Source organism: Macaca fascicularis, chromosome 5 (assembly GCF_037993035.2).
Source record: "Macaca fascicularis isolate 582-1 chromosome 5, T2T-MFA8v1.1".
NCBI lineage: Eukaryota > Metazoa > Chordata > Mammalia > Primates > Cercopithecidae > Macaca > Macaca fascicularis.
In genome coordinates, this window is record NC_088379.1 from 94,475,623 (window position 1) to 94,498,937 (window position 23,315).

Genomic DNA, 23,315 nt, shown 5'->3' on the forward strand with positions numbered 1-23,315 from the left:
CATTTCTGCAGTAACATGTATAACTGACAAACATTAGTAGTTATACTATGTAAAGAATCCCTACTAATCAATAGATAGGCCCAAAAGAAAAAGAGATGAAAGACATGAGTTTGAAATGTTGCAGAATAGTTAATAACCTTACGAAAAGATACTTAGCTTCACTGAATAACCAGAGAAATACATTTAAAAAGCACCACTCAGGTCTCGTTTACTACTTATCTGTATTAATTTTCTGAGGTTGTTGTAACAAATTACCATATACTAAGTGACTTAAAACAACAGAAAGTATTGTCTTCCAGTTCTGGAGGCCAAAAGAACAAAATCAGTATCACTGGGGCAAAATCAAGGTGTCAGTGGGGCTATACTCCCTGTGAAAGCTCTAGGGGAGAAGCTGTTCCTTGCCTCCCCTAGCTTCTGGTGGCTGCCAGCATTGCTTGACTACAGGTGCATCACACCAATCTTTAATCAGGGCCAGCATCTGCAAATCTCTCTCTGCCCCATCATCACATGGCCTTCTCTACATGTGTATAATCTCCCTCTACCCCATTCTTATAAGAATACATGTGACTGCATTTCGCGTCCACTCCCCTATCCCTCAAAAATGCAGGATAATCCTTATATCTCAAGATCCCTATCTTAATCACATCTGCAAAGCGTCTGTTTTCCAAATAAAGTAACATTTACACATTCCAGGGATTATGACCTGATATCGTTAGGAGATAGTATTTAACCTCCTAGACTATCTTGGGATACACACCCTAAGGCCCCCTTTACTTGGGTGTAGATAGAACCTGTGACCTGCTTCTGATTAATACGATTTGGCAAAGGTGATAGGATGTCACTCCCATGCTTATGTTACAATGGATGCAACTCGTGAGAGATTCTCCCATGGGCCTTAAAGATATAAGCAGTCAAGTTGTGAGATGGCTGTAAGAGGATCATGTGGCAGGGAAATATGGGACTTCAGGGGGGCTACAGCCATAAGAACACAATAAGATGCTAGGGTGGTTACTCATGCAGCTGCAAAGAAATGAACTCTGCCAACAACGTGAATGAGCTTGGAAGCAAATCATTCCCCAAACTCAAGTCTTTAGATGAAAATGCAACCCAGTTAATACCGTGAATTTGGCACTGTAAGATCAAGAGCAGAGGATTCAGTTAAGTTGTGCCCATATTCCTGACCCCTAGAAACTGTGAGCAAATGTTTGTTGTGTTAAGCCACTAAATGTGTGGTAATTTGTTACACTACCATACAAAGGTTGGTACTAGGAAAGGGGATGCTGCTGTAACAAATATCTAAAATGTGGAAGAGGCTTGGGAACTGGGTAGTGGAAGGAGACTGGGCAGCATCATAGAGAAGGGCTAAAATGCCTTGAACCAGTTCTCAACTGACCCCTGGACCTTAAGGACACCACTGATGAGGGCTCAGAAGGAAATGAGGAATATGTTACTGGAAATTGGAGCGATGGAGACCCTTGTGATGGTGGCAGAAAACTTAGGGAAATTGTATCCCATAGTTATGTGACAAGATAAACTTGTAAGCAATGGCCTTAGATAAACGGTTAACGTTATTTCCAAGCAATGGTTTGAAAGCACCACCTAGTTTCTTACCACTTACAGTAAAATGCAAGAGGAGAAAGAGAAAGAAATTGAGAGAACTTATACAAAAATGAAAGGGGACATGATTTTAAAAATTTTCAGCTTCTCCAAATAGAAAAGGCACTAAAATTAAGAAATTCACTGTCAAGAAAGCAGGCTGTATAGAAAAAGTTGAGAGTGTGACTGTATATCCTTTTGCTAAAATCTCAGAAAGATCAAAAGCTGGTATTATACAGTCAGGCAAAGGTCCCTTTCAAGTTATGAAGGGTGTGCCTCACAGATCTTGTTGATCAAATCAGAGGGCCTCTAGGAATTTAAAAGCATCATCCCTCAGCCATTTGAGCATGAGCCAAAGATGCAAAAGGGATTATTTTTAAAAGATCTGTGGATATGCCTTTCTTATAATGAAGTGAATCTCCATAAAATCCACAGAATACTAACAAAGTTTTCGAAAAATTCATTTCAGCAAAAACACTGCCAACGTGGAATCAAAGGGACAGAGAGAATACAAAATCAAAGGACGATGCTGGTGCCCCCAAATTCTATTGGCAGGAAGCAGGCTGACAAAACTACTCAGCTGCAAACATGAGTAGTTTCATTAAAAATAAAGCATGACTTAGAGGGCAGAATAAAGAATCTAGAGGGCTGTTACATAAAAATCATAGGAGGCCATTGTTTTGGACTAAGCCCGACAAACCAGATTAAAAATCTAAATGGAGTCACCCTTGCTAAAATTCCACATCACCAAATCAAAACTAAGTTGTTATCTGACTTTATAAAATCAGGAAAGAGAGAAAATATCCAACTTCCCGAACAGCAGCTTCAACTGGCATGACAGTGAAATTTCCTGTTTTAATCCTTAACCTGAAAACAACCTAATGTTAACCAAACTGTTATTTTTCTATTATCTTGTCTCCCAGCTCCCACCATATAAGGAAAGCAACTTTAAAATGACTGATCCACTTTTTGTTCTTTGCTTCTGCTTTCTTAAGGCCTTTTTCTGTCTATAAAACAAACCTCTTTGCTCGACTCATTGGGACACTTATCTACTTAGTGGAATGAAGCATTGCATGACTCTAGAACTACACATAAAGCCAATTCAGATCTTTAAACTAAATTTGTTGTAATTTTGTCTTCTGACAGATACAGTGACCAGTGAAGGGACTGTATGACTGAATGAAGAAGGTTACTGATGTCTCTGAGACTCCTTGAGGAACACAGGAAAGATGCTGCTAACCTCCCCTTTAAGTGGTTGGGGGTGGGTCCCCTGTCTTCCTCCTGGAGCCCTGAGAATCATGTGTAAGTTCCTCTTAGGTCTGGGCTCCGCTCTCTTTTGTATTTGAGTACTCTGATCTCTTTGGCTTTTGGGGTACCAATGGGTAGTCTGTGCTATGGCAGGGCACATAACCTTTCGTTTGCAGTGACTGAACAGTCACTGGCAAAAAAAAAAGCTGCAGTTTTTAAGGTAACTGCCATCAGCTGCACTAACTGGTTATTACTGCAGCGGGGCTCTTTACTTCTTCTTTTCTTGTGTGCTGAGATTTCAGTGCCAAAGCCATCTTGGTTCTAACATCCAAGATCCAACATAAAAATAAGATCCCTAATTTCTAAAGATGTCAGTACTCTGCCTTCTGGTACACCTGCCTTTCTCAAAGATAAAAATTAGGCCCACAGAAGTTGCAAAGATTTACAAAAGTGGCAGAATCTTATTACAGATAATTCAGAATTACAATGGCCATTATATGAAATATCCTAGATGAAAAAAAAACTGTTCTTCTAAGAAGTGCACTTGAATCCCAAGCCTCTTGAATTAGGCAGAGAGAATGGGATTGTTATTCTAACTGACATTTAGAAATGTCAAAGAGTTTGAATGTTGGCTTGCCTCAAGCATTCTTATACACCAGTAACAGACAGAGAGCCAAATCATGAATGAACCCCCATTCACAATAGCTTCAAACAGAATAAAATACCTAGGAATCCAACTTACAAGGGATGTAAAGGACCTCTTCAAGGAGAACTACAAACCACTGCTCAGTGAAATAAAAGAGGACACAAACAAATGGAAGAACATACCATGCTCATGGATAGGAAGAATCAATATCGTGAAAATGGCCATACTGCCCAAGGTTATTTATAGATTCAATGCCATCCCCATCAAGCTACCCATGACTTTCTTCACAGAATTGGAAAAAAAACTGCTTTAAAGTTCATATGGAACCAAAAAAGACCCTGCATTGCCAAGACAATCCTAAGTCAAAAGAACAAAGCTGGAGGCATCACACTACCTGACTTCAAACTATACTACAAGGTTACAGTAACCAAAACAGCATGATACTGGTACCAAAACAGAGATATAGACCAATGGAACAGAACAGAGTCCTCAGAATTAGTACCACACATCTACAGCCATCTGATCTTTGACAAACCTGACAAAAACAAGAAATGGGGAAAGGATTCCCTATTTAATAAATGGTGCTGGGAAAATTGGCTAGCCATAAGTAGAAAGCTGAAACTGGATCCTTTCCTTACTCCTTATACGAAAATTAATTCAAGATGGATTAGAGACTTAAATGTTAGACCTAAAACCATAAAAACCCTAGAAGAAAACCTAGGTAATACCATTCAGGACATAGGCATGGGCAAGGACTTCATGTCTAAAACACCAAAAGCAGTGGCAACAAAAGCCACAATTGACAAATGTGATCTAATTACACTAAAGAGCTTCTGCACAGCAAAAGAAACTACCATCAGAGTGAACAGGCAACTTACAGAATGGGAGAAAAGTTTTGCAATCTACTCATCTGACAAAGGGCTAATATCCAGAATCTATAAAGAACTCAATCAAATTTACAAGAAAAATACAAACAACCCCATCAAAACGTGGGCAAAGGATATGAACAGACACTTCTCAAAAGAAGACATTCATACAGCCAACAGACACATGAAAAAATGCTCATCATCACTGGCCATCAGAGAAATGCAAATCAAAACCACAATGAGATACCATCTCACACCAGTTAGAATGGCAATCATTAAAAAGTCAGGAAGCAACAGGTGCTGGAGAGGATGTGCAGAAATAGGAACACTTTTACACTGTTGGTGGGACTGTAAACTAGTTCAACCATTGTGGAAAACAGTGTGGTGATTCCTCAAGGATCTAGAACTAGAAATACCATATGACCCAGCCACTCCATTACTGGGGATATACCCGAAGGATTATAAGTCATGCTGCTATAAAGATACATGCACACATATGTTTATTGCGGCACTATTCACAATAGCAAAGACTTGGAATCAACCCAAATGTCCATCAGTGACAGACTGGATTAAGAAAATGTGGCACATATATGCCATGGAATACTATGCAGCCATAAAAAAGGATGAGTTCGTGTCCTTTGTAGGGACATGGATGCAGCTGGAAACCATCATTCTCAGCAAACTATCTCAAGAACAGAAAACCAAATACCGCTTGTTCTCATTCATAGGTGGGAATTGAACAATGAGATCACTTGGACACAGGAAGGGGATCATCACACACCGGGTCCTATTGTGGGGAGTGGGTAGAGGGTAGGGATAGCATTAGGAGATATACCTAATGTAAATGATGAGTTAATGGGTGCAGCACACCAAAATGGCACATGTATATATATGTAACAAACCTGCACGTTGTGCACATGTACCCTAGAAATTAAAGTATAATAATTTAAAAAAAAAGAAATGTCAAAGAGGCTGGGCATGGTGGCTCATGCCTGTAATCCCATCACTTTGGGAGGCTGAGGTGGGTGGATCACCTGAGGTTAGGAGTTCGAGACTAGCCTGGACAACATGGTGAAACCCCACCTCTACTAAAAATACAAACATTAACCGGGTGTGGTGGTGCAGGCCTGTCATCCCAGCTGCTTGGGAGGCTGAGGGACGAGGATCACTTGAACTCAGGAGGCACAGGTTGCAGTGAGCCAAGATTACGCCACTGCACTCCAGCCAGGGTGACAGAGCGAGACTCCATCTCAAAAAAAAAAAAAAAAATAAAATAAATAAATAAATAAATAAATAGAAATGTCAAAAAAAAATAGGATTCTAAAATTGCTTTTTAAGAAATGTATCGTGAAGGCTAATAAAAAGCTAACAATGCAAGATATCACCCATACCAAAGATGGTAACGCCCACCTGACTCCTACTGCTCCCTTCTATCCTACCTTGCCTGAATATTCATAGGCTACTAACTCTCTGAATTGCCTACCTTCTTTGAAAAAAATAGTCTCCTTATAAGGTGAAAAATTGAGCTTTGATATCAACAATACACTGATGCAAAAATTTGGTTTCCTGTTTTAAAACAAGGTTTTTTTTAGTATTTATCTGCTCTTAGTAAAAAATGGTGAGAACTTCTTGGTAACTGGCCTAGGAAACAAATAATCTGAGTCTTATCAAAATAATCCACGTGCCTCATATTTTCCTTCTTAGGTTATTGATTACTTACGAAAACTTAATCTCCTCTCTACTAAAAGAGTTAAGGTTTTCTACAACTACATAACTGCTTTTAAAATCTTACAATTATCACTTTGGTTAAATGAATGACTATTATTCACAGTGATTTGTGATCCTATTATTGATAAGTGTTTTGAACCTTTATTTTTGACAAACTTACCAAAACTGAATTCAAAATTAAGTCATTTTGATCACAAACTAACTTTTGAACATTCCAGAAGGGCTCCTTAAAGTCTAAAAAAGAAATATTAAATCAATTAGGCTTGAGATGTTAAATTATATGTGGAAACACTGTCAAATAAGAAATGATGTTTAATCTTTGAGTTCCAATTGTATGGATATGTTTTTAATATGTGCTGCAAAAACTATATGAGCTATAAATCTGTTGTGCTATCAGTCATAACTTTATGTTAAAATGTTGTACATCACAGAAATAACCAAACTTCCTTGTCAAGTGTATCCTTATTACGAAGGATTCTCATCATGTTTTTAACATGGCCATTTTAAATCTTATCCACAGTTAACTGCTTTATTCTGATGCCTTTCTAAAAGCTTTCTGTAAACAACTATAATCTTAAAGCACTGTGTCTTCAAGATGGTTCACAGAAAAGATGAGAGGAACTCTGGCAAGTTCAGGTTTTTGCTAACCTTGAGATAACACTGGACTGGGTGAGAATTTCTAGAACTCATGAAGAAACTGATGAGTTTGTGAAACTGCTAACTAAGCTCAAATAGAGCAAGAATTAATTACATGAGACTAAATGAACTGATGAAGAAGAATTATGAATTTTTAAAGCTTTTAAAAATTTTGAAACATTGCTAGTTCTTTTAATGTTCTGTTTTTCAGATTTAAGGACACATTTTTTCTCTCTCTCTCTCTTTTCAACTATCCATAGTTTACAGCAATTTGGTAAAGGATACTTTTGTAAACAAAAATGGAAACATTTGTTTCTCCTCTCTACCTGACACCTCTGAAATTCAAAAACTATCCTAAGTATGTTTATTTTTACAGCACTATGATTATTTGCATAAGTTCAGTAAGAATTTGCTCTTGCTGGGCATGAGCAAATGCCCAAATGTGGCTCACATGTGCAATCTCAACTACTTTGAAGACTGCGTGGGAGGTGCACTTAAGGCCAGGAGTTTGAGATCATCCTGGGCAACATAGTGAGACCCTCATTTTAAAAATTAGCTGGGCATCATGGCATATGCCTATGGTTCCAGCTACCCAGGAGCCTGAAGTGGGAGAACCTCTTGAGCTTAGAAGTTTGAAGCTGCAGCAAGCTATGATCATACCACTACACTGCAGGGTGGGTGACAGAGCAAGACCCTAGTTCCTCTTTTTAAAAAAAGAATTTGCTCTCTTTATAACATGACATAACCAGAAACATTGGTTTTATTACCAAGGGTTTGACTGGAATGTCCTATTTGAAAATGTGGATAGACTGCCTAGCTTCAAGGGTCCCCTGCCTTACAGCCAGTGAGTAAAAAGTTGCCACTTCCTGGCAGGTCCAGGAACCTCAAGATATTAGATGCTGTAGGCAAAGTCTGATGATTATAGTTGATTAAGATTATAGTTGTTTATATTGGTTTGACTTCCTAGAGTTAAGATGCTTTTAAAAGTCCAATCTGGCAGGGCACGGTGGCTCACGCCTGTAATCCTAGCACTTTGGGAGGCCAAGGCAGGTAGATCACCTGAGGTCAGGAGTTTGAGACCTACCTGGCCAACATGGTGAAGCCCTGTGTCTACTGAAAATACAAAAAATTAGCTGCGTGTGGTGGCAGGTACCTATAGTCCCAGCTACTCAAGAGGCTGAGGCATAACAATTGCTTGAACCCAGAAGGCAGAGGTTGCAGTGAGCCGAGATCATGCCATTGCACTCCAGCCTTGGCAACAATAGCGAAACTCTGTCTCAAAAAAAAAAAAAAAAAAAAAAAAAGTCCCAACTGAGATTCCTTGTCAAAATTCTAGCAAAGGAAATGTAAAAGGAACCTCTGTGGGTTATTCTTGCTGCACTTATGTAAATACCTCAGACCAATTTTTATGAGACTAAACTTACTTTGCAAACAAATTAGTCTTACCCTGATTATCTTTGGTAGGAATGGGGGTGACTGTAGAGAGAAAAATTATGTTTCAAAAGAAAACTACACTATACCTGTAATTAGATTGTAGCTCTGTTCATTGTTTTTGAGTTTTTATTATCAACTGTAGACTGAACTGGATCCTAAATTCTTCCAGTTCCCTCCAAAATCTGGCTACAACTAAGAACAAAAACTGCTAAACTGGACAACTCAACATAAATTTCAAGGGACAACTCTCATGTCTGATGTGTGAACTACACGGAGAGTTGAATATAATGCCTGCTAGCACAATCAGAGACATTCAACTGCAAATGAGGACGAGAAGTTGCCAACTTCATGCTGTGGAGTTTTTCCCAAGATGCATGGAATGAGACTCCCTATCGTAATAAGACTCTTGCCCCATTTTTCCATGTGTAGGCCTACTTCTTTCTCTTGGAAAGATAAGGCCGTAGTTAGAATTCCCCAGTCAGTAGTTTTTGGGGGTCACTTAACAAGGCTGGATGTCTCATATCAAACCCAAATATTTATACAATCTAAGAGATCCTATAGTGTACCTAGTGGGAAGCTTTAGCAACATCCCTAATGCGACTGTTTGTTCAAATTGTACTAGTGGTCTGTGAGAAATGGGAAAGTTCTTCTTCAAAGATTATAAAAAGTCACATTTTCTTACTATAAGATTGCTATCCACTATCAGTATATATATACACTATATATTCTATCTGTGTGTATGTATGTATATATATACTATATATACTATATACACAATATATTATAATATGTAGTATATATAATATATAACATATAGTATATATATACACACATAGAAATTAAAAAGATTGGTTTTCTATTAAGTACAGACATATATTTACATACAGATATACACTATATTAGTGGTGTTAAAATTTAATGGAGGCAAGGAATGATTAGGAAAAAAAAAGTCTAAAAAGGCTCTTTAGAAGAATAATAATGCAAAAAAGATTGAGAAACCTGCTCTAGTCCCTGCAGTATATTACTATGAATGTTAAACACTGGCTCCTAATATAAGATCAACCTGGAGGTAACTAAACAATGCAGAAAAGAGCAGGGCTCTTGGAGCAAGGGGCTAGCTGGAAGGGTCAAGGCATGTTTTCAGGATCCTGAGTTAGAAAATGGGGGCTCAGGTTCTGGCTTCACAATTCATAACTTTAAACCCTAGTTTCTTCTATTGTAAAATAGAACGGTTGATAATATTAATGTTGTAGAGGTCTTATGAAGATCAAATTCTTAAAATAAGAAAAATAAGAAAATAAAGTTTAAAAAGTTATGTGAAGGAAGCTTTGCAAAACTATGGGGTCAGAAAAGAGTCAGTAGCTGCCAGTGGCTGGAGTAAGAGGAAGAGTCAACTAAAAGTGACACGAAGGAATTGTTTGGAATGATGGAAATGGCCTGTATCTTTTTTTTTTTTTTTTTTGAGACAGAGTCTCACTCTGTCACCCAGGCTGGAGTGCAGTGGCATGATCTCAGCTCACTGCAACCTCCGCCTCCCAGGTTCAAGCAATTTTCCCGCCTCAGCTTCCTGAGTAGTTGGGATTACAGGTGCATGCCACCACGCCTGGCTAAATTTTGTACTTTTAGTAGAGACTGGGTTTCACCATGTTGGCCAGGCTGGTCTTGAACTCCCGACCTCAGATGATCCAACCACCTCGGCCTCCCAAAGTGCTGAGATTACAGGCGTGAGTCACCGTGCCAGCCTGGGCTGTATCTTGATTGTGGTAGTGGTTATGACTGTCTGAGAACAATGTACTAAAAAAGATGCATATTACAGCATGTAGATTGTACTTCAAGAAAACTAACTCTCTAAAATAATGCTTTGCAAACTGGTATTAAACTAAATCTTTCTAGTCCTGATCTCTTTTGAGAATCAAAGTTCAAGACTAAACATTTATTCACTGTAAATATCAATTTGCTAAGTTTCTAGACATTCTTTCTACCTACAATAATTTTTTTTTATAAAACTAATATTTTTGTACTTTTCTTCAAAACTTTCTAACCTTGCTATTCAACATTAGTTATCCTCACCTTTGTTTCATTGATGACTTTTATGTGTATAAGCCTTCTATGTCTTAATCTAAGTCATTAATAAAAAGGTCTAATAAGTAAATAAAGAGCAATAAGATACTTCATTTGTAACCCCTCTTGGTATTGGCATCATTTGATCAAGCAATACCCTTAACATGATTGTTCACCCAAGCCCAAATATACCTAATTGCATTATCACCTGATCAAATTGCTCCATCTTGTCCACATAAATTCCATGCAGATACTATGTCCTTAATTGATTTGCAATTAAAAAAATGCTGACACACTGGAACATTCTCCCTTATGTAGTTCCTTGCCAGAAAAAGAAATAAAAAGTCTATTATCAAAAGCAATCACTTGAGGCCAGGTTTAACAACCATTTTAAAAGATGTAAAAGTTTCCAAATTTGTACTCTCCTGTCTCTGAATCTATTTTGATGGTCCTATATTCCTTAATATGTTATAAATGAAAATTTAGTATAAACAAAAAGCTGGAAGATTTTTTTTAAAGATAACATTCAATTATAAAGTTCCTAATGTTTCTTAGAATTGAGGTGAGGCAATGGAAACTAAAATTTCCAGAACTGTTTTTGTACCTGGCCCCACCCTTGGCAATCTTCCCCTTCTCAAGAATTACTGACGTTGGTGTTTCCAGGAATTCAATTTATATTATGTATGTCAGCTTCCATTTTTCCCTCACATTACAGAGTTTATAAACAGTTCCACTTGTTAATCCAACTCATGAGTGCTACTCAAAAGCACTACAGAACATAAAACGTCATAAGTGAAAGCTCTTGAGTACTACATCAACAATTACCCAACCATGTCTACGTAGTAATCGATATTTTGGATACACTGGAAAAACTGACATTAATTTCTGAGATATTTTCGAATACCCTTATGTATGAAATCAAGTTACCAATCATTTGGGTGGATAAGTACTTTTTAAAGTTTTATACTGGATAACTAGATATGTTTTAATCTATTTTAGACACACGGTCTTAACAAAATTAGTAAAAAAGTAGTAAGCAATTATTACTCTTAAGGATAATTACTATTAAATCTGCAGTGATAAAAATCAGGTATTTTTTTTTAAAAGACAAGGTCTTGTTATGTTGCCCAGGCTGGAGAGGTGATCACTGCACACTACCACCTTGAACTCCTAGGCTCAGGCAATCCTCCTGCCTCAGCCTCCTGAGTAGCTGGGACTATAGGTGTGCACTGCTGTACCCAGCTAAAAATTGGATCAAATTTAATTGATATTTAATTGTGCCACCATGCCCAGCTAAAAATCAGATCACTATTAACTGATATATGGAAGTACAAGATAATTGGGATATAATTACTATCATTTTTAGTTCTCAAAATATTTAGATGTTATATTACAACAAAGAGTAACTCCTACGTGTCTTACAGAAAAGCCATCAATAGTATAGAAGCAAGAAGAATACTGAAGTAAAGAGGTGGATGGGTTTTTTCTAATCTACTACCAGAATAAAGAGTGACAGTGTTAGCATCTTGAAGATAGATGTATACTATTTATCTGAAATAGTCAACAATTAGAAAGGAGCTGACTTATTCTGGATGAAGAAGAGTGGTCTAACTTAAAATATGGGTGAATTTTTCTGTAATTCCCATTTTTATACAAGGATGTGGCTGATGTTAAAGTAGCACATTAACAGTGAGGGGTCAATAACTCAATGGGTGGCCAACATGGAAGAGTTATCAATTCTGTTATGGCCATCAGCTCTCTTTAAACCGCAAGACCCATAGGCAGTCAGGGCATCTATGAAGTTTCAGAGAACCTGCATTAGATAGAGCAACTAAAATATTACAAGAGAAGACACGTAAAGGGAAGTGGAGCTCAGGTGCAAAGGTGTAAACCCCGTTGCCAGATCCTCTGTTATGCTGTAGGCTGGGAAGAGCAATGGGCTCAAGGGCCAGAACACCCGCATCCCTGGGCTGCTGCTGCTGTTTATTGTATGTGTCACCCTGGACACCTGACCTCTGTAGAAACCTTCCCATTTTGAAAATCTGGGTTTTGTCCTAGATGATATATCAGATCCCTTCCATTTCTTTAATTCTACTTTTCTGAAGAAGCAGACGATGAGGTGGGGCAACTGGGAGACTTCTGTTGACATTAGAACACCAGTTATTGAATAAATGAGCAGGTGATTGTGTGGATGAGTTCTATCAACTCTGGCAAAATTAAAAACATTTTTAGAAACTCAACTTCAGGACAACTTCTCATTTTAAAGCAGGAGGGAAAAATATCATTTTTCCTTTAAATAAACTCAGGACCTTGCTTATAGAAACTTTTCAAATTAATGGTTAAAAGAGAATATAAGTCTCAGTGTTCAGATTACTTACAAATTTTATGTTTACCAAAGGTGATTAGGATTAGACTTTTAGCAGTTTGAATGCCTCAAAAAACTTTTAGTCTTATTTTTCATTATTTTCTCCCCTGTACCTTGGGGTCCAAGACGTAACAATACATTTTCAACCTCAGAACTCATGATGCTGGTTTTTTCCTTCTTTACTTATTAAATCTTATCCATCTTTCAATGTTCAATTAAGTTTTGTTCTTCTCTCCCATCAAAATCAATTGCTTCTTTCTTATTCTCACAGAATTCACTTAACCTTCAATCACAGCATTTATTAGAGTTTCTTATATATCATAATTTGTTGTGAGGGTATTTATCTCCATTGCATTGTATCTTAAGGGCAGGGAGTCTCTCCGACTCATCTTATATTTCCAACAGAGCCTAGTACTATGCATGATTTACAGGGAACTAAAATTTGCATACTCTTAGAAGTTGAACTTATTAATACTTTCATAGATCCTTTTCAACTTATTTAAAAAGTTACTTTCCTCTTTGTACATATATGGGCAACATGTTCCTAGGTTACAGTGTAAAATATAGTGTAAAGAATATACTCATGGTTCTTACCATTTGTATTAGAATAAATAGCATATATGATACCTTTCCTCTATAATGGTAATATTCCCCAAATCAGGAAGTTATAGGCCAAAGCAGCAATCTTTTATATAAACAGCCATTGAGATGGAACAACCAGAATGCTTCCAAATGGGCTAAAGAAACATTGGCAAGGCCTGTCAGGGGAATAAATACCAAGAAACACATGTTCTTCACCAAGAGCTCAGCCTGTAATGTTACTAAAAATAAAGAAAAACTTGGCTCCTTCACTGCTATAGTATCGATCCATTTGCAAGTCTCAGTGGGGTTGCATAATGGTGGCTATCAAAACAGAGAGAAAACAGTTCAGTGTCTCAATGTTATTTTAATAGTAGTTTGAAAGAAACTTCATTCCATGCCCAGCTTCATGCTATTTGACAGCAGTAAGGCCTAAACTTGCCGGATCCTCATACATCTTAGTTAAAACTGAAAATGTACCAAGAAAGAAGACCATATTATTTTTATTTTGTTCTGTACTATGTATAGGTACATGTAGTTCATTCTAAACTTTAGTCCACTGAATACCACAGAAAAGCTTCTTTAAGTAGCAAACTTGAGGCTGGGCACAGTGGCTCACGTCAGTAATCCCAGCACTATGGGAGACCGAGGTGGGTGGATCCCTTGAGGTTGGGAGTTCAAGACCAGCCTGGCCAACATGGTGAAACCCTGTCTCTATTAAAAATATAAAAATTAGCTGGGTGTGTTGAGGCATATCTGTAATCCCAGCTACTCAGGAGGCTGAGGAAGGAGAATCACTTGAACCCAGGAGGCAGAGGTTACAGTGAGTTGAGATCGTGCCACTGCACTCCAACATGGGTGACAGAGCAAGACTCTGTCTCAAATAAATAAATAAATAGTAGCAAACTTGACTAATTTGAATTTCAGCTCCTTGCCTTTGTAAATAAATATTTTACAGCATCACTGAGATACAATTAACATCTTATACAACTCACCCATTTAGAATGTACAACTCAATGCTTTTAGTATATTCAGACTAGTACAACCATCATCACAATCAATTTTAGAACATTTTCATTACCCCAAGAAGAAACTTCCCTCTTGGCCGGGCGCGGTGGCTCATGCCTGTAATCCCAGCACTTTGGGAGGCGGAGGCGGGCGGATCACCTGAGGTCAGGAGTTTGAGACCAGCCTGGCCAACATGGTGAAACCCCGTCTCTACTAAAAATACAAAAATTAGCTGGCGTGGTGGCAGGTGCCTATAATCCCAGCTACTCAGGAGGCTGAGGCAGGAGAATTGCCTGAACCCAGGAGGCGGGGGTTGCAGTGAGCCGAGATCACGCCACTACACTCCAGCCTGGTGACAGAGCAAAGCTCTGTCTCAAATAAAACAAAAACAACAACAACTACAAAAAACCCCCACATAACATAAACTTTAACATTGTAACCATTTTTAACTATACAGTTAGCAGCATAAGGTACATTCACATAGTGGTGAAACAGATCTCCAAAATGTTTTCATCTGGCAAAACTGAAACTCTATACCCATTAATCAACTTCCTCTTTCTCCCTCCTCCCAGCTCGTCATAACCACTATTCTGTTTTTATGAATTTTATGACTTTAGATACTCATATAAGTGGAATCACATAGTATGTGTCTTTTTTCATTATTTCACTGAGCATAACATCCCAAGGTTCATCCATTTCCTTCCTTTGTATGGTTGAAAAATATTCTATTGTATGTATGTACCAAATTTGTTTGTCTATTCATTCACTGATGGACATTTGGGTTGCTTCCACCTCTTGACGGTTGTGTCTTACCTCTTCTTACACGTATTTTTAAAAAGCAATCAGGTGTTTAAATAACAGGACAAGAAACAACAGAATAAGAACAATGCAAAAATTCTGAAGTCAGCCTCTACCCAAACCAAAATAAGCCAAAGTGTTTGGAAATGATAAACATTTAGTGAGGGTGTTTACTTCTGAAAAAAAAATAAATTGTTAGACTCCATGAATTCAGTTGGTCTGCTTATATAGCCAAGTTAAGGTAGGTCTTGAGATAATCCAAAATAAGACAACCCAATTGGTCAACACATAATATTAATATGAGGTGCTATATATTCCTGTATTCTTCAGCCAATGAACATTTTCTTCATTTCAAAAGCTTAATACTTACTAACAAAAGTGAAAATGAATCTGTGATCACAAACTTGCTCTGCTCTTTAAAGCAGCCCAGAGATACATAGGAGAATGCTACTGTCCAAGAAGAGTTAGAACACTTTTCTGTGCAGTAAACTGCCATCTATCTATCCATAAATCCATCCATTCATCTATCAATCAACCAAAGTGTTAGAGGCTAGGCGAGTCAATGACACTTCTAAGATGGGTAAACCAGATTCTTGCCCTAAAAAGTTTACAAATAAGGTCAAGGGAGGAGCCAGAAAGAGGATACATGTTAACAGCCTTAAACAACTATACAAAAAATAATAGGAATACAAAACAGAAATATGTTCAAAATGTGATGAGAATGGCCAGGAGTGCTGGCTCATGCCTGTAATCCCTGCACTTTGGGAGGCCTGAGGTGGGCAGATTGCCTGAGCTCAGGAGTTCGTGACCAGCCTGGGCAACATGGCAAAACCTCATCTCTACTTAAAATTCAAAAATTAGCCGGGTATTGTGGCGCACGCCTGTAATCTCAGCTACTCAGGAGGCTGAGGCAGGAGAACCGCTTGAACCTGGGAGGCAGAGGTTGCAGCGAGTGGAGACTGTGCCACTGTACTCCAGCCTGGGTGACAGAGTGAGACTTCGTATCAAAAAAAGAAAGAAAAAATGTTATAAGAACTCCAAGAAAAGTAGTTGTTGCTTGTTATTCCCACCACCATCATTTCTCTTTTCTGGTTATTGTCTTGATTCTAATCCCATCAGAATATTACTCTGTCAGGTCAAGTCAGGGCGGTTAAAGAAACTCCATAGAACTTCCTTCATACCTTACTGTTTTATAACTCTCACAAATATTTTCTTAAGATTGAGTGTACTTTTAATGGCTACAACTAACCATATTATAGTTAGAATGTGTTTTTACTATACTTAGAATTCTGTTTTTAGAATGCAGAATTATATATTAATTAGAATTAAATATCATTATATTTATTATATTGTTATATTTCCCTTCAGTTTTGATAACAACAGAGCACCATGCAAAAGGCTTCTATCAATCTCAAATTAAATTCAGAAAACCAACATAATCTACTGAATACACATAGTCTGCCATGACTGTAAGTGTCCTGAGGCCTTCCCAGCCATGTTGAACTGAGTCAATTAAACCTCTTTCCTTTATAAATTACCCAGTCTTGGGTATGTCTTTGTTAGCAGCATGAGAACAAACCAACACAGTAAATTGGTACCGGGTAGTGGGGCACTGCTGTAAAGATACCTGAAAATGTGAATGTGACTTTCGAATTGCTAACGGGCAGAGGCTGGAACACTTTGGAGGGCTCAGAGGACAGGAAGATGTAGAAAAATTTGGAACTTCCTAGAGACTTATTGGATGGCTTTGACCAAAATGTCGATAGTGATATGGACAATAAAGTCCAGGCTGAGGTGGTCTCAGACAGAAATGAGGAATTTTTGGGGAAGTGGAAAAAGGTGACTCTTGTTTTGCTTTAGCAAAGAGACTGGCAGCACTTTGCCCCTGCCCTAGAGATCTGTGGAGCTTTGAACTTGAGAGAGATGGTTTGGAACTGGAACTTATGTTTAAAAGGGAAGCAGAGCATAAAAGTTTGGGAAATTTGCAGCCTGATGATGCAATAGAAAAGAAAAACCCATTTTCTGAGGAGAAATTCAAGCAGGCTGCAGAAATTTGCATAAGTAGCAAGGAGACTAATGTTAATCTCCAAGGAAAAAATTTTTTTGACGTTTATAAGGTAAACTAGTTACAGTAAGTTAAGGTTAATTTATTATGTGAGAAAGAATTGTTTAAAATATATTTAGTGTAGCCTAAGTGTACCGTCTTTTTAAAGTCTACAGTAGTGTACAGTAATGTCCCATGCCTTCCCATTTACTCACCCCTCACTCATTGATTCACTCAGAGCAACTTCCAGTACTGCAAGCTCCATTCAGGATAGGTGCCTGATGTAGGTGTACCTTTTTAAAATCTGTGATATCTTATTTTCCTGTACTTTTGTTAGTTTAGATATGTTCAGATAAACAAATGCCATCGTACTACAATTTCCTGCAGTATTCAGTACAGTAACATGCTGTACATGTTTGCAGACTAGGAGCAATAGGCTATACCATGTAGCCTAGGTGTGTGGTAGGTTATACCTCTCAGTTAATATAAGTATACTCTGTGATGATCACACATGTACGAAATTGTTTAATGACACATTTCTGAATATGACTGTACACTTCAATAAAGCTGTTATTTTTTTAAAAAGATGAAGAAACACCGAAGACCTTAAGGAATTTATCCAAGGTCACTATACTAGTTTTCTATTGCTGATATAATAAATTACCACAAACTTAGTGGCTTAAAACAACACAAATGTATTATCTTAGAGTTCTAGAGGCCAGAAGTCCAAAGTAGGTCTCAGTAGGCCAAAAAAGTAGGTTTTAGCAGGGCTCAGGTCCTTCCTAGGGGAGAACTTGTTACCCTCACTTTCTAACTTCTAGAGATCTCCTGCATTCCTTAGCTTGTGGCTTCCTCTCACAACACGCCTCCTTATCTGACTCTCCAGCCACCTATAATGGCCCTTGTGATTATATTGGGCTTATAATACAGTCTGCCTAAATTTCAGGTTGAATTATAACCCCAAATGTTGGAGGTGGGACCTGGTGGGAGGTGTTTGGACCATGAGAACAGATCCCTCTTGAATAGCTTGAGCTATCCCCATGGTGATGAGTGAGTTCTCACTCTGAGTTCACATGAAATCTAGTTATTTAAAAGTGTGTGGATTAAAGGTGCAGTGGCTCACACCTCTAATCCCAGAACTTTGAAAGGCTGAGGCCAGCAGATTGCCTGAGGTCAGGAGTTGGAGACTAGCCTGGCTAACATAGTGAAACCCCATCTCTACTAAAAACATGAAAATTAGCCAGGCATGGTGGCGCATGCCTGTAGTCCCATCTACTTAGGAGGCTGAGGCAAGAGAATCGCTTCAACCTGGGAGGCAGAGGTTGCAGTGAGCTGAGGAGATTGCACCATGGCACTCCAGCCTGCATGACAGAGTGAGACTCCGTCTCAAAAAAAAAAAAAGGTGTGTGACAGCTCCCTCCCACCCCGTATCTCTCACTTGCCTCTGCTTTCTCCATGTGATAAGCTTTTTGAGGCCTCCCTAGAAGCTGAGCTGATGCCAGCACCATATTTCCTATAGAACTTGCAGAATGATGAGCCAATTCGACCTCTTTCCTTCATAAATTACCCTGTCTCAGATATTTCTTTATAGCAATGCAAGAACAGCCTAACACAGCAAATTGGTACCAAGGATGGGCATTGCTATAAAGACACCTGAAAATGTGGAAATGACTTTGGAACTGGGTAACAGGCAGAGGCTGGAAGAGTTTGGAGGGCATCGAAGAAGACAGGAAGACAAAGGAATGCATGGAACTTCTTAGAGATTTGTTAAGTGGTTGTGACCAAAATGCTGACAGAAATATAACGTTGAAGGCCACAGAAATGAGATCTCAGACGGAAATGAGGAACTTATTGAGAACTGGAGTAAAGGTCACCCATGTTATGCCTTAGCAAGGAACTTGGCTGCATTCTGCTCATGCTTTAGGGAATTAGTTGAAGTTTGAAATTTAGAGTGAAGATTTAGGGTATCTGGTGGAAGAAATTTCTAAGCAGCAATGTGTTCAAAATGTGGCTTGGTTATTTCTAACAACCTATGCTCAGATGTGAGAGCAAAGAAATGACTAAAAGTTGGATTTATATTTAAAAGGGAAGCAGAGCATAAAAGTTTGGAAAATTTGCAGCCTGGCCATGTGTCAGAAGAAAAAAAAAAGCTTTTTCAGGAGAGGAATTCAAGCAGGCTTTGGAGCAACCACTTGCTAGAGAAATTTGCATGACTAAAAGGAGCCAAGTGCTAATAGCCAATACAGTGGGCAAAAGGCCTCAAGGGCATTTCAGAGATCTGCTTGGCAGCCCCTCCCATCACAGGCCCAGAGGCCTAGGAGAGAAGAATGGTTTCCTGGGCCATGTCTAGGGCCCTGCTACCCTACACAGCCTCAGGACACTGCTGTCTGCATCTCAACCACTCTGGCTCCAGCTCCAGCCATGGCTCAAAGGAGCCCAGATACAGCTTGAGCTGATACTTTGGAGCCTCGGGACACTGCTCCCTGAATCTCAGCCACTGCAGCTCCAGCTCCAGCCATAGCTCAAAGGAGCCCAGGTACAGCTTGAGCTGATACTTTGGAGAACACAAGCTGTAAGTCTTGGTGGCTTCTATGTGGTGTTAAGCCTGCAGGTGCACAGAATACAAGATTTAAGGAGGCCTGGCAGCCTCTACCTAGATGTCAGAGGATGTATGAGAAAGCCTGGTTGTTCAGGTAGAAGCCTGCTGCAGAGGTGGAGCCCCAAGACAGAACCTCTACTAGGACAGTGCAGAGGGGAAAGATGGAGTTGGAGCCCCCACTGGGGCACTGTCTAGTGCAGCTGTGGGAAGAGGGCTACCACTCTCCGGATCCCAGAATGGTAAATTCAATGGCAGCTTGCAACCTCAAGGTAGAAAAGCAACAGATGCTCAACATCCTGTGAGTTCAGCTATGGGGGCTGTACCCTGCAAAGCCACAAGGTCAGGGCTGCCCAAGGCCTTGGGATCCCACCTCTTGTATGAGTGTGCCCTGGATGTGGGACATGAAATGAAAGGAGATTATTTTGGAACCTTACAATTTAATGACTGCCCTGCTGGGTTTCACACTTGCTTTTGGTTAATTTTTCCCTTTTAGAATGGTAATGTTTACCTAATGCATATACCCCACTGTATCTTGAAATTAAATAACTTGTTTTTTATTTTACAAGCTCATAAGTGAAAGGGACATGCCTTGTCTCAGATGAGATTTTGGACTTTTGAGTTAATGTTGAAATGAGTTAAGACTTTGGGGGATTATTGGGAGGCATGATTGTATTTTGCAATGTGAAAAGGACATGAGATTTGGGAGGGGCCAAGGGCAGAATGATATAGTTCGAATATTTGTCCCCACCCAAATCTCATATTGAAATGTAATCTCTAGCGTTGGTGGTAGGACTTGGTGGGAAGTGTTTGATCATGGGGGACAGAACCCTCATGAATGGCTTGGGCCATCCCCTTGGTGATGAGGGAACTCTTACTCTAAGTTCACATGAGATCTGGTCATTTAAAAGGATGTGGCATCTCCTTGCCTCTGCCACTCTCTCGTTTGCTCCTGCCTTTGCAATGTGACGTGCCTGCTCCCCCTTTTCCTTCTGCCATGATTATAAGCTTCCTGACGCTTCCCTAGAAGCCAAGCTGATACCAGTACCATGCTTCCTACAAAGTTTGCAGAACTATGAGCCAATTAAACCTATTTCCTTCATAAAATACTCAGTCTCAGGTATTTCTTTACAGCAATGCAAGAATGGCTTAACGCAGCCCACATGGATCATCCAGAGTAATCTTCCCATCTCAAGATCTTTTACTTAATCACATCTGCAAAGTCCCTTTTATCCATGTTAAGTAACATATTTACAGGTTCTGGAAATTAGGATATCGGCATCTTGTGGAGGTAAGGGGGTGAGGGGGTGTTGTTATTTTGTCTACCACAGTCATTTCACTAGGCAGGTTTAAAAACAAATCCAAACCCACGCACTCTGAGCACCTGCTTGCTTAACTACTACATCCCTACCCTTCCATTATATACAGTAGAAGTTGCCTGATTCTTGGCAAGAAGGCACTTACGTTGCTTTGAGAATGACTTTTCAAAATACACTGGACACTCAAAAGAAAGGATTTTGGGTTGTAGAATGTCATCTCCCTCTCCTGAGTTCTAGAGGCAACTGCCTTAAATTCAAAGTAGCCCTGAAGGGCAATTCCCATGTGGAAATATCTATACCAAGGCAAGAGTAATGTCCCACCTCTTTGCAAGAAACAAATGAAAATGCTATAGGAAATCCTTCAGGAAAATCATCTCAGTTATTGTTACTATGTCTTTCTCTTTTTTGCTTTATTTAAAAATAACACAATTTTCAACATCCTGAAGCCTATTTGATTTTTTAGTGAGAAAGACAGTTTTTAATATTTTTTTCCTAGTTGCGAGTGAGATATAACTGAAGATAGGAGAAAAACTGATGATTAAGTTCAATTACAAAACAGCAGAAAAACAGAGGGATACAAGTTAGCCTGCCCAAATAACTGAAGCAATCCCTTGGTTCTACTTCATCAGTATCATCTTCTTCAAAGAAAGAGAAAAGACACAAAAGTGTAAAACAATAAACTGAATTTTCCCCCAACAACAACAAAACTCATTTGAAGTATTAAGATGACTAGGTAAGCACTCTCAGCAAGAGGAGAGAAGAGAAAAGAATGAAGAAACTAGCCGCTAGTAAGAAACACCCAGAGGTATCCTCAATTCCCTTTTCTAAACTACAACCCAAATGTAAGGCTTCCTTTTAAGTGTGACAGGCATTGTCTTTTGCAAAGTTGCCTCCTGAAAAGATTTACAGGAAGCAGCTTTGTTTTACCATTGCTGAAAACATGTAACAATTTACATTTGCAAAGTGGAAATTGTGCAAACCATAACACAAGCAACAGTTACTAATTAGAAAAACATCAACTCCAGTGAGAGGAAAATTCATAAAGAAACTGTAACAAAATTATATTTATGGAAATTGATGACTTGCCTCCTTAAGAAGCACAGAAAGTACGTCTGTGTTAATTCTTAACACTTTTTAAAGAGGTGCCCTCTTACAGTTTTTAGACCAAAATTTCCTTTTTAAGTCAGGATTTAGAATTCATAATGGACTTTCTAATAAAAATAGTGATAGAAATGGTGATTAAATCTGAATGTTAGCCTAGAAAATCAATAAAAGCCATAAAAGTTTTGAAATACTCTTCACTCAAAATGGAAAAAAAAGCAACACAAAGTATAGTTGCAATGAAAGCTTTAAAACAAAATACACATTTAAAAATAGAATAATAAGTTACGTTTACCTATAATTAACTCATTCACTGAACAAATAATATCTATATTTGCCAAGAAAAGAGATACATAAAAACAAATCCTCAGCTTTGTGGAATTTGCCTTTTTTATTTGAGACTGAGTCTTGCTCTGACACCCAGGCTGGAGTGCAGTGGCATGATCTCAGCTCACTGCAACCTCCGCCTGTCAGGTTCAAGCCATTCTCCTGCCTCAGTCTCCCAAGCAGCTGGGACTACAGGCGCGCACCACCATGCCCGGCTAATCTTTTGTATTTTTAGTACAGACAGGTTTTCACCATGTTGGCCAGGCTGGTCTCGAACTCCTGACCTCATGATCTGCCCAACTCGGTCTCCTAGAGTGTTGGGATTACAGGCGTGAGCCACTGTGCCCAGCCAGAAGTTGCCTTTCAGTGGTGTGTGGAGGAAGCAGTAGGGAACATTAAATAAATAAATGTATGACATAATAGATGTTGACTGTATCTCATAGACAGAGTCTTGAAGGTCTAACTCAACAGAAAGTTTTGGGATTCAGTTCATTTTAAAGGGCTGCAAAAACAGCTTTTTATTTTAATAAAAAACTGGTTTAACTTCACTTTTATGGATTCTTTTAATCTTATATATAGCAGGTATTTTATGAAGTCATGGAAAGTGAATGGAGAAAAATAGATTAAGTTCAATTATAAAAATTATAAAAATGATTAAGTTAAATTATGAAACAATAGAAAATTAGAGAAATGGAGAGAAAGAGGCGAGAGAGAGAAAGGCAAACAGGAGAGTCAGGGAAAGAAGGTAACTGGGTAGGAGTCAGAAGAGAGAGTGAATGGCAATAGTAAAAAGCCAGACCTCATTAATATGTACAATTATTATTTGTCAATTTAAAAAATAAGTTAAAAAATAAAAAGAAATGAAACCTCAGCAAAAATGTCACAGAGGATATTTGAGTCTCCTTTTAATAGATTTCAAACACAATGTTATTACATTAGTAGAGACCCATGAACTACATGGAT

At 38.6% G+C, this 23,315-nt stretch overlaps 1 protein-coding gene across 29 annotated transcripts in view; it reads right to left on the reverse strand.

The window, feature by feature from the left end:
* Positions 1–23,315, reverse strand: part of FAM13A (family with sequence similarity 13 member A) — a 371,035-nt gene that overhangs the window by 201,080 nt on the left and 146,640 nt on the right. The window lies entirely within an intron of this gene.